Source organism: Aulostomus chinensis, chromosome 23 (assembly GCF_037954235.1).
Source record: "Aulostomus chinensis isolate RoL2024-O1b breed Wild chromosome 23, RoL_Achi_v1.0, whole genome shotgun sequence".
In the NCBI taxonomy this organism is placed as follows: Eukaryota; Metazoa; Chordata; class Actinopteri; order Syngnathiformes; family Aulostomidae; genus Aulostomus; species Aulostomus chinensis.
In genome coordinates, this window is record NC_141342.1 from 17,978,676 (window position 1) to 17,995,196 (window position 16,521).

The window sequence follows — 16,521 nt, forward strand, 5'->3', positions numbered from 1 at the left end:
TGCTAATAGATTCACTAAAAATGAAAAATCCAATGCACAGTCGTACTTAAATACAAAATGTTTGTGAGTCGCAATGTTCCGTTCCCGTTCTTTCTAATGTCTTCTAGGCAGATCCAGACTAATAGACTCCTCTCATAGGTCCAGAAATGTATAGTGCTTTATTACCACTTCCCCTCGCTGTATTTTTTTGTTCCCTCCAGGGTTCAAAAGAACGGAGCAGTAATGGGAACATCACTCGCCCATCTCTCCTCCTCTGCTCACATTCTCTCGCGTCGCTGGGACGGGGAGGGGGGGTGGTGGTGCTGAAAAGAGGTTAACGAGGAAGGAGAAGGGATGCCTGCATTGTTGAATCAACCTAGTTACAAGTGGCACTTGGAGATTTTTTTTTTCTTTTTTGCCAGTTGATTGCGCGATTGACTGGCTGTAGAGTAATGACAGCATGATGGCAGAAGCCTCGCTGTCCCTGTGCAATTCTGCCTGTCACTGGGTGTGAAACCTCCCAGGAATATCAAGGCTTGATTTAAGTTCAAACCGTCTGATTTTTAAAATGCAGGAGACCTCAGACGTGAATTATTTAACAGTAGAAAACTGTACTTTAGCGTTATTCACTGACAACTGTTTCTTGAAATGAAATGCACTGCCAAAACAAAACAAAACAAAACAAAAAAAGGATGTTTTGAAAATGAAATTCTGTCAATACAGACTCGGTTTGGGTCCGGGTCTATATTTTAGGCACAAATTTTAAGTTTAGCAAAACTTATGATATGCTGCTCTATAAAAACAGAACTGTTGCAAAGTCTGATGCTTGTCGGTAACAACAGTCACCCCAAGCTGCCTGTAAATGTGGACTGATGTAAGCTTCAGGCTGCAAGATGTTGTTGAATCACGTTTATTGTAGTTTCTGTGTTGCCTTCAAGAGATTCCAGCACGTTACAGTGCCAACACTTTGCAGCGGGGTGTCAAGAGATGGCGTTCCCTTTGTGTATTTCCTGAGATAATCCTGGTTCTCAGTGTATGAGAAGATTCTAAACTCCAAATACACGTGACAACTTTCACAATCTTGACCTGTTGTGAAACAACTGGGAATAAGCTAACTCTTAGCGTCTGGCCTCAGTAGATTTTTGTTTTTTTTAAATTTTGACTGAGGGTCACACATTTAACACTTGCGCTTGATTAGGAGTGACATGCCCTGACACTCCAACTCAAGCAATATAACACACACACACACACACACACACCCAAGAACATTTGAGAGACTGAGCTAGCGGAGTCAACATGCAAGCTAGCAGCTGTTTTTGTTTGTGTACAATGAAAAAGAAAGAAAAAGTGTAATGATTCGTCATGGAGGGAGAATGAGTTGGAGGTGAATGAATTAAATACCCTTTTGGTAAAAAATGTGATCGTCTCGATCCCTGCCTCATGTTCCATGTCTTGTCTTCCTGTCTTATTTTGTAGTGTCCTGTCTTCCTGTGCTCCTTCTTGTGATTGCCTCATGTGTCTCACCTGTGTTGATTGCGCCACCTGTGTCTCGTTTCCCCACTGTATTTAACCTCTATGTTTCCCTTTGCCATGGTGGTCAGCACTGTCCCCTCACATTAAGAAGGTTCCGGGTTCGAGCCCCAGCTGGAGCATGGGGTCTTTCTGGGTGAGTCTCCATGTTCTCCCTGTTCCTGCTGGGTTCTCTCTGGTACTCCAGCTTCCTCCCACAGTCCAAAGACATCAAGAGGGACCAGGTTAATCCAGACTCTGAACTGACCGTAGGCGTGACTGTGAGTGTGAATGGTTGTCTGTCTAAATGTGTTGGCCCTGCGATGGACAGGTGAACCTCGCCTCTTGCCTGAAGGCTGCTGGGATAGGCTCCACCCCTGCGACCCACAACAGGATAAGAGGAAGAAAATGGATGGATGGATGGATGGGTGAAATTTAAGAGGTGGCACAATGATTGTGAGAGTGGGAATCAACACCTTTAGGGGAGAGCTGCAACCACCACTTTTCCATGTTAATGAAGACGAAAGCGTGTTTGTACTCAATGTTACATCTCTTTCTGCCAGTGGAAGGGCAGTTCGCCCTTGTTCGGTGTTCACTGGTGTCATCTGTGGAGCGTGTGGCGAATGTGAGAGGTTCGGAGGGAGCATGTGTTGCGACTACGTGTTGCAGTGGCGTGACAGTTCAGCACAGAGAGGACAGAACTGACCTTGGCTGCTTTATTGAATTTGGGTGTCGAGACACACGGGAGAGGAACATTTAAGGAGCTTAATGTGGCACTAAAAATGGACCTTTTTACAGTCAGTGGTGAAATTCTACTCCCACTGTGTCGCCCAGCTTACTTGAGCTACTCTTGCTCCTGCTCTGGTTGTAGCAGCTGTACCAGACTTATTAAATTATCACCGTTGCTGTCAAAGAACTACTTGGTGATGAACAAATGAACGCGTAAATTTGCATATTAAGAAAAGATTATTGCCAGTCACCCGATTTTATTTTTAGCAGCGCAATTTGCACAAATTTCACTTCAATTTAACAACAAGTTTCCTCATCACTGATCTTCCTTGCTTTCAAGACTGACTTGGTGCACATTCTGCTTTCAACACTCCAAATCTATTCATAATTGAGTGTAAAACCCACATTCTTAAATGCCTTGTTAGAGTTCTTTTGAAGTGTTACTGGCAGCATAAAAACTGATAATGAAAAAAAAAAAGGCATGAAAGGAAACTGAATTAACTTTTTTTTTTAATTCCTGAGGAGATATGCATGCTCACTCGACTATCACATGCTAGATAAAATTTGAAGATCTTCTTTTCTGTAAATATCATGCCACCACGTCATAAAATAATAGTCATCTGTAAGTTTTTATGGAACCTAAAGTGGGGAAACAAAAAAGCTTTCGCAGTGAGTGGATGAGCAGCACGGGAGGTTGGATGCTGCGGAGGGTCAAACACATTTGCGATGTGTGGATGAGCTGCAGCAGAGCGGCGCTGCAGGGACCAGGAGCGGGAAAAGAATCAATTTGGAGATGCGTCACGATCCTGCGACGAACAGCGATTCAAAAGTACTTTCACAGTCAAACGAACGTGACCAAAGCAGTCACCGCAAACTAGGAAACGATCATTTTACTGGAGTGGAAACAACCCAGTGCTCTTTGGTATAAATGAAATAAAATGGGTTGCAAAAAAACAGACAAACCAAGGCCTTTGGTGTAATTCATTCAACTACCGGCTCAACAAGCAGAGATTTGTCGTCACAGAATGGCGGTGTAGGATGAGGTACAACTACATATCAGTAAAGTACTAAATACAGTAAATATTACACCACTACTTGAAGTCGAGCCGCTCAGTCAGATTTTTCTGGTTGCTCTCATTTTAAAGCATTTCTGAACACACCTGAAGGAATGAACCGCATCAGCGCTACGACGCCGTACGGACGACTGAAACCGCCGTTGAACGTAATTTAATCAAACGAGTCAAGAGGAGAATTGTATGCTTCAAAATTCATAATTTTTTTTTTTAAATCTCTTGCGTTTTGCATGCAACATGTTCCACTGTGTGAGAACACGCAGTTTAATCAACTAACCTGAATTAGAAGAGGAAGAAAGTTTGTTCCGAGTCCGTTACGCTTTACGAAACCTCCCACCTGCACAATATTTATTGCAGCGGAGTAAAACAGGCCCTGGCGGCTCATCATCGCAGGTAAACAAAGGGAGGTGATCAAATTATTTGGAGTCTCTTCTAAATGGAACAGGGCCGTAATTAATTTTATTAATTACACCTGCGAGCAATTAAATCGTTGTTTAAAAAGGGCCCCGAAGCTAATAATGAGAGTACAGGACAGAGGCAGACAAAAGCCTGACACGGGGCCGTTTGCGTTCTTAGAAGAGCGACATCAAAAAGAAGGTTTAACGCCATGTAACCAGCAAACTAATTGACTTAAGAATTAATTAAAGTATTGGGCGCACACAAAGAAAAGGGATTTCAGTGTCCCTGAGGGAGAAGGGACTGAAGTTGGAAAGACACTGGCTGATAAAAGCAGCTGATGCACAACTACGCGGAAACCCAGCGGGCCAACTGAAGGCGTGGACCCCCACCCCCGGGGGCCCAAACCCATCTGAGGAAGGACCGCCTCCCTATAAAACCTCCCACCCTGCATGATTGACACCAGCTGAGGGTCACAGGTGCAACTGATCACTCCTGATGAGGAAGTGTGAGCGAAAATTTCACTCCTTACACTGCAAAAAAAAAACTGCGTAACTTTTCTAACTCCTAATTTAGAAAGTACCATTACACAGAAGAAGTATCGTCTCAGAAAGACAACGGTCTCACTCGTACGATTATCATCATTTTGAGGTTGTTTTGCGAGTGTTCGCCAGGTGATGGAAGATTATTTATTTGAACTGACATATTTGACGTAGAACAGACAAAAGCCAAACCAAAAAATAGCAGGTTTGTCTCGAGGACCTGTGGACGCCAGGTAACCGTAGCGATACGTTCCTGCTCCAGCGTTAACCTGCTTCATTCCTCCCTCCAAAACACAAAATGACTGAGCCCAGAGAGAACAGCTCTGAGGCAACACCGGAGGACACACACACACACACACATTTTCTCCTCTTGTCTTCCCACCACGGCGTCACGCGGGGCGATGGAGTGTCAGTCCTGTTTGCTGGCTGTCAACAGATGAGGACTTTGTCCCCCGCCGCCTGAATAAAACACCATCCATCCCCGTCGCGAACTTCCTCCGCACCCTCTCGGCCTCCCTTGCTATTCTCCAAACAACTGTTACGTTTAAATCTACAACTTTATACTCAAAGACAGTCGTTTCTTTGAGCGAAACCTCAGTTTAAAAAAACCACAGCGGGACCTTTTATTCTTGTTTTTAATTGTTGAAATGTTGAATTTCTTCAATTTGGAAAGAAAATGTATCTTGTTCTCGGTAGGTAAGGTGAAGACTGAGGGCCCGTAGGTTGTCGTGTTTAAGGGGTTAAAAATTCGGAAAAAAAAATTTCATTTTTGATGGGGACTGAATGAGGAGTGAAAATAAGATTCCTCCGGTTCTTGATGATTCACCGAGCGATGTTCCACCTTGTTCAGCGTCTATTCTAACGTTTCATTAAGAAAGTCACTGGTGTTTTGAACCAATTAATCCTTATTCTAATGTCAATTATGATAATTCACCCGCAGTTGGTCCCCGTTCTTAGTCAGATTACAGGCCCCAGTGTTTCCTGTATCATGGGACCGGTTGTTGTACAGAATTAGCAGACTATGGCCCAGAGCAGATTATGTTTACAGATTTGAGGACGCATTAATATTATCCCATTGTTCAACAGATGGGAAAACATAAGCATTTTGTTTTTATTTCCAGTAGCAGCACACCCCCCCCCCCCCCCCCAACACACACAGACACACACACACTCCTGTCCTGATACATGACCTCCAACCTGGTGCCCACCACAGGCCAGACAACTGATGGGAGCTTTTTAAAAGGCCATAAATGGTGATTTTCCATTCCTGAATATAATATATTCCTTAATATAACTAATAATTTATACACAAATATACTATAAATACTCCGGTGAGTATCTGATTCCCACTCCAACATAGAAGTATTACATGCTGGTGTTGCAGATTTTCAGTAACTTGGGTGGATTGAAAACAAACCACAATGTAAAACTCACAAAACAAAACGGACCAACTGGACAGAGCGACCGAGATTTGCAAAAATACCAATCAGCTTCCGATCCAAATGTAGCATTTTGATTGCAATTATTCAAACACTTTCTACCTCCCCCCAAGACTCCTTTTTATTTGTATTAGTATTTATTCAAATTTTCAGTGTTTCTACTGATGAGAAGACGCAATCAAAGCTGGGACGATGAACAACAGGAAGTAACACAGGAGGGCAGGAGGTGATCGGGGAGCAGACGTGCTGATGAACAGAAGGGACAGGCGGCGACGGACGAACGGAGGGAAACACACAGAGACAGGAAGTGGAGCGAAATAAGACACAAGAGGGAAGTGATGCCAAGATAAGAGGGACTGACGACAGACTCAAGCTGATATACATTCAAACTTCTCATTTGCCAAAAAAAAAAGAGGACACAATAAACAAGACAAGAGTGTTGCTGTGATTCCCGTCCGTCAGCAGGCGAATCCACAAAGTTGTTCACTGGATGATAGAACTCGTCGAGGTTTGTTGTTGAGGGTCAGAAGGTTCAATTTTGAATTAATCTGGGTGAGATGACGTCTTATTACCTTGGCGGGGGAACGAGCCCTCCAGTTTATTCTATTAGAATTCCTGGATCAAGGTTAAAAACCACGGATCGACGTTGTGGAGTCGGGGCTCGATGGGCTCTGGAGTGACCTCACTGAGATCATCCCTCATAAATCCCTTTTTTTAAGAAACAAAACAAAAGCCTCCTTTTAATTCTCCGCTATTTGTGAGGTCGTCTCCTGCTTTATGCCTTCGTAAACCACTTCATTTTGGCAAAAAAAGTAGTTGATATATACGAAAGAGAGTCTTTATCTGCTGGTGGGACTGAAATAAAAGTCTGGAGGTGATCAAAGTCTGCAAATATCTGCACACAATTTCATGGCGATTCATTAACAGTTGTTACGATATTTTGGTTTTTGTCCAAAAGTGGAGGACTGTCCACCAGTGTAGCTAATATTGCGCGCTTTTCCATCTTTGCAGACACTTCTTTTCATTCTCTACATCCTCTCATTTTTCTAAATCACTCCATTCCTGCACCACTGTGTGACTCCGAAGCACCGAAGTCAAAACGTGCTCAAAGATCCTGTGTCCTGGGTGGAACACGGACGGAGACGTGCAGCAAATCACTACTCGTCCTTTGGCACGTCAGCGTCGAACCTCAAGATCACACGCCGCCTCTAAACATGCCGGTACAACAGAATGTAACACTCACACACACATACACACGTGCTGCAAAAAAAAGACAAAAAAACAAACCCAACATGTCTGGTGAAAATGATCATAAATGTAGGAGACACATGGGACAAACCACAGCAAGCGGAGTCTGTTTCAGAGCAACGCTGCTGCATCCTGGAGGACAGAACCACAAGGATAAAACTATGAAATACAGCCTTACTGACGTGGTTTTCCCTCCCGTTGGAGGCACTCTCACTATCTCACGTCACTCGGTCGCATCTATTTCTGGTTCACAGGTTCAAGGTTGATCATGTGGTTGTTGCTGTACTGCTTATATGGGCATCTGGGACAAAGAAATTATCTCGTTTCTCGTGTCTTCTGGATAATATTACACTAGAATTAGCACCTTGCTGTCGTTTAGCTGTGCTCGTGAGCCCAGCTGCAGTTTAAAGATGCTTTAAATACTGCATGTGAAGCTGACGGAAAGGAGAAATAGTTCTCTATAAATATAGAAAACCATGTTTGTTTTTCTGAGCGTGTTGTCACATCAAAGTTCTGAATATAAACTCTCATCATTTCATGCCATGCTACATACGTGAACGTACGGCCAGGAACTGTTTCTGTTTCGTGCGGTCATATTGACCTTTGACCACCAAAATCAAATCCCTTCATCTTAAGTCCAGGGGAATATTTGCACCCCACTCAAAGAAATCCCCTCAAGGCACTCCTAAGTTATCTCTTTCGTGTGATACCACCTTGACCTTTCGCCACCAAAATGTTTCCCCTTCATCCGAGAGTCCCAGTGGAAGATTCAGCTGAACACTTTCCATCAAAGCGTTCCTGAAATATCCTGTTAACAAGAACCGGGTGGAACCGACAACCCAAAAACCCCATGCCTCTGGCCCCCTGCTCTGCGGGCCTGATAGGGAGAGAAACGCAGCACCCCTCTGAGAGAGCTGAAGCAAAGACAAATGCATGCAAACCACTTAAAACATCTAGAAAAGGCGCTGCACTTTCATTCATTTATTCTGCTTTCAACTTGCCAAACGTGTAGCTGCTAGAACTTTGCCATCTTTATTGTGCTCTGCAGGCGGCTTATCAGCGCTTGTTTGCAGAGCCGAGCCGCCTGCTGCTTCTGAAAACTACGTTGAGCAGGAAGAGTCTGGTGATGCTTGAAAAACAGTTTGTTGCTGTCGATCTCCAGGATGTTGGAGGAAATCAAAACGCGAGACTTTCAGGAGAGTCTTTTGTAGCTTCTCGCGTTTATCTTTGGGACGTGGTTTGCGGGCGGTGAGGGTTGTGATCATTTGGACAGCGATGGGAGGTGAGTGAGCTCATCGGGACCTTGTTGGACGGTGTAAGGGTCAGTGGGACAGTATAAGGGCCTTGATGGGAGGAGGTGGAATGATGGAACATATATTACGTCCTCCTCCCTTCATCATGCGCCCTGTCATGCTGACCATCTAGTTGATTGATGGCTGACTGCAACCATCTAGATGTGAAGATGTATATGGAGACAAAATGCCGGCCGCTATTTCCGTGTATCTTACCCAGAAAGCTCTGGGATGAGAGGTGAAGCCCTTTCAAGGATCTAAATCCAGCTGCCCTCCACTTGGCCTTTCTTTGGATGACTTAGTCCCACAGGGCAAGACGTTCTTCTGAAAACGCCTCGCTTTTAGTGCATGAGAGCGCGGAGAGGCACAATGTGCTTGCAGGGAAATCCGCTGAAGTAATAATATCGGCCCATACGGCAGCAGAGCGCCCGCTCTGGATGAAGTACGGGCTGACATTTTCTAGGCGAGTGCCATGGGTTTGTCAGAGAGCTCGTCCCGTAGCACATGTAGGATACGATGATTGGCCTTGCCTTCACTCTGATTGGCCCAAAAAAGTGGCACTTGAGGTGTTTCTATTTTTATTTCCCAGCACATTTTTCGCAAACGTTGCTCAGCAAAACTGAAATGTAAATGAGGCAGACTTCCATCAACTGATTTTAGGGAATAAAATGGGCTGCGCAATGTGTTTTGTTTTGTTTTTTTTGGTCAAAAGATGGTTGGTATAGACATGTGCCTGGGAGACAGAGAAGAGGAGGTAGAGGTCCTGGGCCATACTGATCAGGGACCGGGAGTTGTACTTTTATGCGAGGTTGTCTCGGCCAAATTGCACGCTTCCCGGACGTGAGGATAAAATTTGGAAATATTTTTGAGGATGACGAACAACTGATCGGTTTCGCTAAAGGTTTCGCGACGTCGGCGCTTACCTGAAAGAACAGTCGTTTTCCAATTTCCCATGACGTGCGTTCGCTTTTTTCGGCAGAAAAGAAAAGAAAAACAAAAACCCCACCAACATTTGCAAAAATTAGGGAGTTGTTATTGATTCCTGATGTTTCCATCAACACGGTGAAGCAGGTCGATGACAGTTTGTCCAAAAGGCAAATGCTTATCGCCAATTTAGGCTGAAGGGATTTGTTTTTTTAAACATAGCACAAATACGTGGGTGCTTCCCTTGCATGTGACGCTGAGACGAACATGAAAAACCTAACGTTTACTTCTAAAGAAGTTTTTTTTTCTGTGTCTGTAAGTGTGTCTGCATCTTTTTCTGTGTGCGCACACATTTACTCACATTGATGACCTGCGGCTGTCAGCGCCCTAATAGGGGTGAAGAAGAAATAAGTCTCCAGCCTGTTAACTCCAGCCCCTCTGCTGCCTCCATTACACAGCCCCTCAACCATACAGATGTTTCCCAAACATCAATCAGCCGAACGGCCTCATCAGACGCGCGCTGAAGGTCGGAGTTTGACAGCGTGAGATGAGGTGTTGATCAAAGTGACAGAGCTAAGTAGAGTAAGGTTGTGGGGTAGTGGCGTACGCACCGGGGGCCTTCAGGAGAGGGTTTTTTTTCTATTCTTTTTTTTTTTTAACACTTTGGCTCAGAACAAACAAAGTCAAGAGGATTGCAATTATAGTTACAGTTTGTCCATCAAAACCAGACGACAGCATCCATCTTGACATTTTTGCTCCTGGCAGACAGAAAACTAAATCAGACTTCTCCACTAGATGGCGGCATGGCTCGGAGGTAGTGTGGCGTCTAGCAACCGGAGGGTTGCTTGTTCGATCCTCACTTCCCCAGGTGACCATGTCCAGGTGTCCTTGAGCAAGATACTGAACCCCTACCTGCTCCTGATGGCCCTGTGATGGACTGGGGACATGTCCAGGGTGAACCCCTCCACCTAATGTCAGCTGGGATAGGTTCTACCACCCCCCACCCCCACCGTGACCTTAACGGATAAGAGGTATAAAAAAATGGATGGGTGGATGGGCTCCACTCCTGCCCCGAGGCCTACGGGTATCCATGGCCCTTGGGTGTCCTGCTGGCGCCCTACATTGTTGAGATTTTGCCAGGGGAAATACTTGTAGTCGAGTGTTGATATGAAAATATGATGGAAAGTACATGTTCAGATCTTACTAAAATAATCAATTGTAAGTTCCGACCTCAAAGAACCCCCAATGTTACATTTCGACTGGTTTATTAGACTAGAAATGGAGTGATTCAAATAAATGAGCCAATATATAATTTGTTTGTTTTTTTTAAATGAGCCCTAGAAAGGTTGAGCTGCTTTCTTGTCCTTTATATTCTGAATACTTTTTCCACCTCCAGATACATTTTACGTTGTCCCCTCCCAGTGCAGCGGGGCAGCTTTTTTTGTTTTTTTGCAGAGTTGTGAAGGGACAATTGAACAATCGCACTGGAGCCGCCGCCGCCGCCACCGCCACCGCTGGAGTCTGTTGATGCTCACAAGCTGCCACTGTGCCCACTCGACATCTTCCAGGATCCTGCGTGTGGCCTTTACTCCACCCGAGGGCATGAAACTCTCCGTACGGACATGAATATTATGCAGGCAGCATATGCTTAAGAAAGGAAAATGATCTCACTTTCCATGAATTATTTGCTGTTTTTAGAGATTTGAACGTGTCTCAGATGAGCTCTTTGGGTTCGTCTTCTGTTGAAAGGTTGTTGGGGTTTTTTTTTTTTTTTAAACATTCCCATTGTTCCTGATGTTAGACAGCACTTTCACGCCACAAAACCTCAAAGTTATTTTGAAGTTCACACTTTTCTTTGATACCTTTTTTCCCTCTGTGGCACATCACTCTTTTTTTTTTTTTTTTAAAACCCTAAAAATAACTAAACATGAACTGAAGACAGAAGACAACAAATTATCTGTAAGCCTCTACATTCTAAATGATTTTTTGAATATTTGAAGAATGTCTTTATTTACGGAGCAGGATCCTCCTCAGACAGAAGATAATACTCGGAGTATTAATGTATAGTATCAAACTGCCGTGATTTATTGCAGTAATCATGCCGATGTTTTATTTTGCACCGTCGACTTTGACACAGAAATAAGTCTTTGAATATCAAATCGAAATCAATTTTTGTGATGGAACAAACGTTTGAGCCTGTGCGATGCATCTGTGTTGATATAATGAGCAAGCCGAGGATATTAATCATTTCCGTCATTGCAGGTATTACCGTTCGGAGCCTCGGGCAGCGTAGCATGATTGATCACGCCGAAGATTACACTTGGCCAATGGGAGAGAGGAAGAGCGGGGAGGGTGAGGAGAGGGAAGGAAGGGGCATAATGATGCTCATGACAATTACAGAATGGCTAATGCCTGAATCTCCAGTGAAGCAGCTTTTACCTTCCTGATAGACAAGACACCCTTTAATTCCCCCGTATCATCAGCACTCCCAACAGTAATGGCATAACAATGGAGAGTGCTGGCGCTGAGGGTGGAGCCTTGTCGTGATTTACCCTCTCTGATACCCACAGTTGGAGTAACGCCGGAATTAATGCGTCGCCGCGTCTGCACCAATCAGTCCAGCAGCAGCTTACATTCATGTAGACTCATAATAAACTGTGTGTAGCTCAGACTTTGAGAGATCACCAGAGAAACAGAGAAATATAGACAGGAGAAACACAGTGATGTCTGACTGAGGTTGACCTTTGACCCTTCGGAGACGCCATGTCGTTCGCCTTCATCATTTCTTGCTATGGAGCTTTAGTGGCACTGGCATGTTTCTCATCAAGTGAAGTCCAGACTGATGGTTCAGAATGCATTTGTTGCGGTCACTTTTGACCACTGAGATTACTTCTTTGACCTCTTCTACTGTGCACAGCGAAGATCTGTCACTAATTTCAAACATGAACTACTGCACGTCTCTGCCTGTAACGGCGACCTTGACCTTTGACCACCAAAACCTCCCAGAAATGCATGTTAGCAATGACGTTGGCGAAAATCTTTTCTTTGAGGGACAAACAAAATGCTTAAGCTATTCATTTGTTTGTCATTTTGTGCCAGTATCTCAACAAATTTCCTTTGTGGTGAATATTGTGGAATGCCAGGTATTTCTCTGCCAACACTGACACTCCGTTTTAAAAACTGTTCCCCTTCATTTTGCAGCATCATGCCGGCAGCCCCCGTTCCACACCCGGCTCCTACAACAGCTTCGTAATTACTGGACAGCTTCCCCGCTTTCCTAAAACCAGACCCGACAGCGTTCGACGGCACATTCCTAATGTCACAGCTGCTAAATAAAGCAAGTGGAGTCAGGGAAAACTCCCTGCAGGGTTCCCAGGTGGAGAGTCCCTCTAAAAGCAACACGGTGTGTCTATCATGTGTACTTTGGCCCCTGCGGCTGCTGTCAGCAGGTTCTGTAAAGGTTGAACCAGCTCACTTGCAACAAACTAAGCTCATGGAAAAACATTTGTTATCAGCATGGGTGAGCATAGACAAAGCAGGCTGGGATAAACCAGCGTCCGCACCAAGAAAGACACCGATACCAGCATCCGCACTGATGAGAGATAGCAAGCGGTCTGTAAACAGTGGCGCCCAGCGCCCGCTCCTCGCTCCAGTTGTGTCAATAGCGCCTCTCCCTCCCGCTCGCTCTCTCCATCAGCCTCTGTGCTGCTGTCAAAATATGTTGTTTCACCTTAAATCTCGGTAAAATAGCAGCCCTCCTGACAGACCGAACCCAACTAAATGTTTTTGGTTTTTTTGCTTCAACTTAAACAGGCCTGAACAGTGTCGGCACATTATAAGAGTATTTTCCCAAAGTGATAAACTGGCAGTTAACCATCCTATAAGTCCCCCACAGTAACTCTTTGGACCTTCACTACCACAAGTCAACTTCAACCAATTGGATCCAAGAAAGGACATAGAAGCTGAAGCCAGTCGGAAGAAGAGCAAGGCAGAGACAGAGGAACACTCTCTCCAGCTCAGCTAATACCTACAGGATGCTAGTAGCATCTAAGCTAACCTCTTCAGAAGTTGCCATTGTTGTTTTGAATAAACAGTCTCTTCCTTGTCCTGCCCATTGACATGCATTGCTCAATCAGGAAATTTGTTTTTCTCTTGGTTCTTTATTTAAAGGGACGTTGTTGAGTTGGTGTCCAAAACTTCCAGTTTCGGACAGCTCTTTGATCTCTGCAGTGCTCTTTTTTTCTCTTTGATGTGTATAGTTTCTTTCTTGGATTCTTTCCCCAGATCCTTTTTTATTTCTTTTAATTTATTGTGATTTTTTTTGTTTTGTTTTGTAAATCCCTTTCCAGTGTATGCTGTTCTTCCTGTATTGGAATCTTTTCAGGTGAATCACCTGCGTCTTGTTTGTTAATCATCTACAGTTTCTCATGTTCTCCCACCTGTTTCTTCTTGTGTCATTTTTATGGAGTTTTTCCATTTGCTTTCTGGCCAACTGGGGCATATCAATGGAGCAACACGCACAAATTACCCTTTAACACACTTTGGCTGCAGCTCACCTTTCAGAGAGCTTTTCAAAATTCTGCTGTCACCCTCTTGTCTGACATTTGACCCTTCAGTCTCCGTTAATTTGCGCCAAATTCCCCGCCGAGGTGGAAGATCCAGTGAATTCAGTTAATATCTGCAGGTGTAATATAATAGTAGGTGGGTTTGCAGTTCCACAAAACCCACTGCAGTGAGGTAAATCAATAGGAATACTGTTAATCCTCCATCTGCTTCGGAGAGGGAGTGGGTGGGATAAAGGGAGTAACTGACGGATATAAGGGGGGATTTAATGCAAAGTAAGAATATAACTTGAATAATTTCATGACTCAAAAATAGATCTCAGTTAAAAGTGAGATAGATAAAAGGTGGGTAGATTGCAGTGAGGACAAGAGAACCAGATCGTTTGCCTTTCTGACAGGAACATGGAAATGAGAATTGAGGGTGTTGGATGTGTGTGTGTGTGTGTGTGTGTGTGGGGGGGGGGGGGTTCAGGGTAGCACTGGAGAGTAAGAACTGGATGAATGCAGAGGAGGATGACTAAGCGAAGGAAAAGCTTATTAAGGGAAGGTGAAGAGTTGAGCTGAGCTTTGTTTGTGCCAGTCTGAGTTGCTCCCACCATTCCCTGCTTTGGATGGCAGATGGCTCCTGTCGTGGCGCCGCCTGAAGAATGGCTTTCCATGCTGATGCCTTCACCAGGAACACACACATAAACACCCGCCTGCAATTTCACGTCTTTTTTCGCCAGCATGGCTGCAGCACTGACAGATTGAGAGCAAACAAGCAGGCAGGCAATCAGCTCAGACACCTGAGAGCGCCCTGAGGACCCCTGCTTTCCCTGGCAGGCGGATGGGACCGCTGGCTATGCTGAGAAACACCAATTAGATGCTCAAAAAAAAGGGGGGGGGGGTTCTATTAAAAGACCAATTAAAGAGCCATTAGAGAATAATGAGAGGATTGTACCTGTGTGGTCTGAGCCAGCCTGAGCCGATCTCACAGCACTCCAGGAATGTGGTTTTACTGGACAGCGACTTGTTCAGACATCATGCTTCACTGCAAACACTGGAGGTTAACAGATTCTGAACACTTGAATCCAGAAACACTAACGCACCGGCCTACACACGCTTTTTTTTTTTTTTTTATTCACCAGTTTTAAAAGCAGATATTTCAGGAACTCCTGCATGATCAGATGTGACCTCAGACTGTCGACGGCAGCTGCTTGCAAACATTCACACCAGCTGTTTTTGCTGCTGGCATCTTTCAGGTTATTTCCCAACTTTGCCTTCATCTCCCAGACAGAACACAACGTGGCAGACACTCGCTGGCACCAAAGAACAATTTCAGCTTGTGATTCCTGGACACCTTACTTGTTTTTCGCTGGTACATAGTTGCGGATGCCAAACACGGCCCCTTTCACTGGTACTCCTACTGCTGTAGTCCTCTTGGAGTAAAATAGAAACCGCACAGCCGAGCTTATTTGCTCCAAACCAGTTGTTGGAGACGCACATATTCCAGTGCGTTGTCTTCATGTGACAAACAGCAAACAACCTCCCTCAGACACAGGAAGCGATCTGCACATCAGAGGCGTTGCTGTGGGCTGAACGTTCACTTCAGCAGAGGTATCTGATCTCTGACTGCTTTCTAGTTCATTTTTATTCCCTCCTCAAACCATAAACCATGCGTATCTGAAGATCATCCTTGACGGAAAGGTTTCCAAACGATGCCATTTTGACGTAAAACGGACCGCATTCGCTGCGGAGCAGAATCCGGGGAATGAGGAGCGATGATGCCGTGGCGGGCCGTGATGGAGTGAGCCACCACTCAATTCCCTTTACACTCGTGAAAATGCTGCAGACTTTACAAGGACGCGTTAAAAAGGTTCATAGACTGAAGACTGAAAATTGTCATCTAATCACTTAACTGTGTGATTACTTTCTATTTCTGTCCAGTGATGCGGCCCCTCAACTCATATTTCTGAGTGTGTGTGTGTGTGTGTGTGTGTGTGTGTGTGTGTGTGAGAGAGAGAGAGAGAGAGAGAGGAGGCCAAAGACAGAGAGAGACAAGTGTCCTTCTGGTTGATATCTCATCCTCCATCAGGTTCAATCAATACAATCACTCAGAATTACTGTCACAGCAGAGAGAATTGCACACAGACACACACACACACACACACAGACACACACACACACACACACACACACACACACACACACACACACACACACACACACACACACACACACACTCAGTTGAACTCTCTGTTCTCACTCCACCACTTTGACATTCATGTTTATTGAATGCAGGCTACACTGTGTTCATTTGACTGATGCAATGAAGTGACTGCGTGACAGTGGAACCATCCCCAGCGCACCTTTGCTTTATTGGCAGCTACACGCAACTAATCGGTGGTTTGCTGGGACGTTGCCGATATGAGTTTGAGGCTGATGTGAACAGATTATCCTCCCAAATGATCCCCTAGTGTAGGTGGGGGCTTACAGAATTCAGGCCATAAATACTCTAAAAACAAAAACATCGGCGACTATATGACTAAGTGAGGTCTTTTTTCTTTGGCTCTGACACAAAGGAGGAGGAGGAGGACAGAGCGGAAGAGGTTTTGCGGTGAGGTTTCCGGCAACCGGAAAAGAGGACGAGCTGATGAAGCTGTGGGAAGAACGTGAAAGTCTCCTCATCACACAAGCAAAGACCGAAACACCCCCGCCATCTTAAGTCCGTATTACCCAGCATGCCTCAGGAGCTGAAATTCTGCCCTTTCACAAAAAAATAAAACTTTGAACTGAAATTGCTCCGTATTTAATCAGCCGTGCCTCCAAATCGTTTTCAACATGGATAA

The 16,521-nt window shown here is 44.8% G+C and overlaps 1 long non-coding RNA gene across 2 annotated transcripts; it reads left to right on the forward strand.

Annotated features, from left to right (window-relative positions):
• The first annotated feature begins 1,578 nt into the window (after window positions 1-1,578).
• LOC147239887 (uncharacterized) lies at window positions 1,579-13,838 on the forward strand. 2 transcript variants are annotated; one of them, XR_015111516.1, is made up of 6 exons: window positions 1,579-1,645; window positions 6,679-6,887; window positions 9,927-10,162; window positions 10,554-10,745; window positions 11,394-11,483; window positions 12,333-13,838. It is a non-coding gene; the product is annotated as an uncharacterized LOC147239887 (long non-coding RNA). The 2 variants fall into 2 exon arrangements; XR_015111515.1 differs by having other exon boundaries at window positions 10,554-11,483.
• The last annotated feature ends 2,683 nt before the right edge of the window (window positions 13,839-16,521 follow it).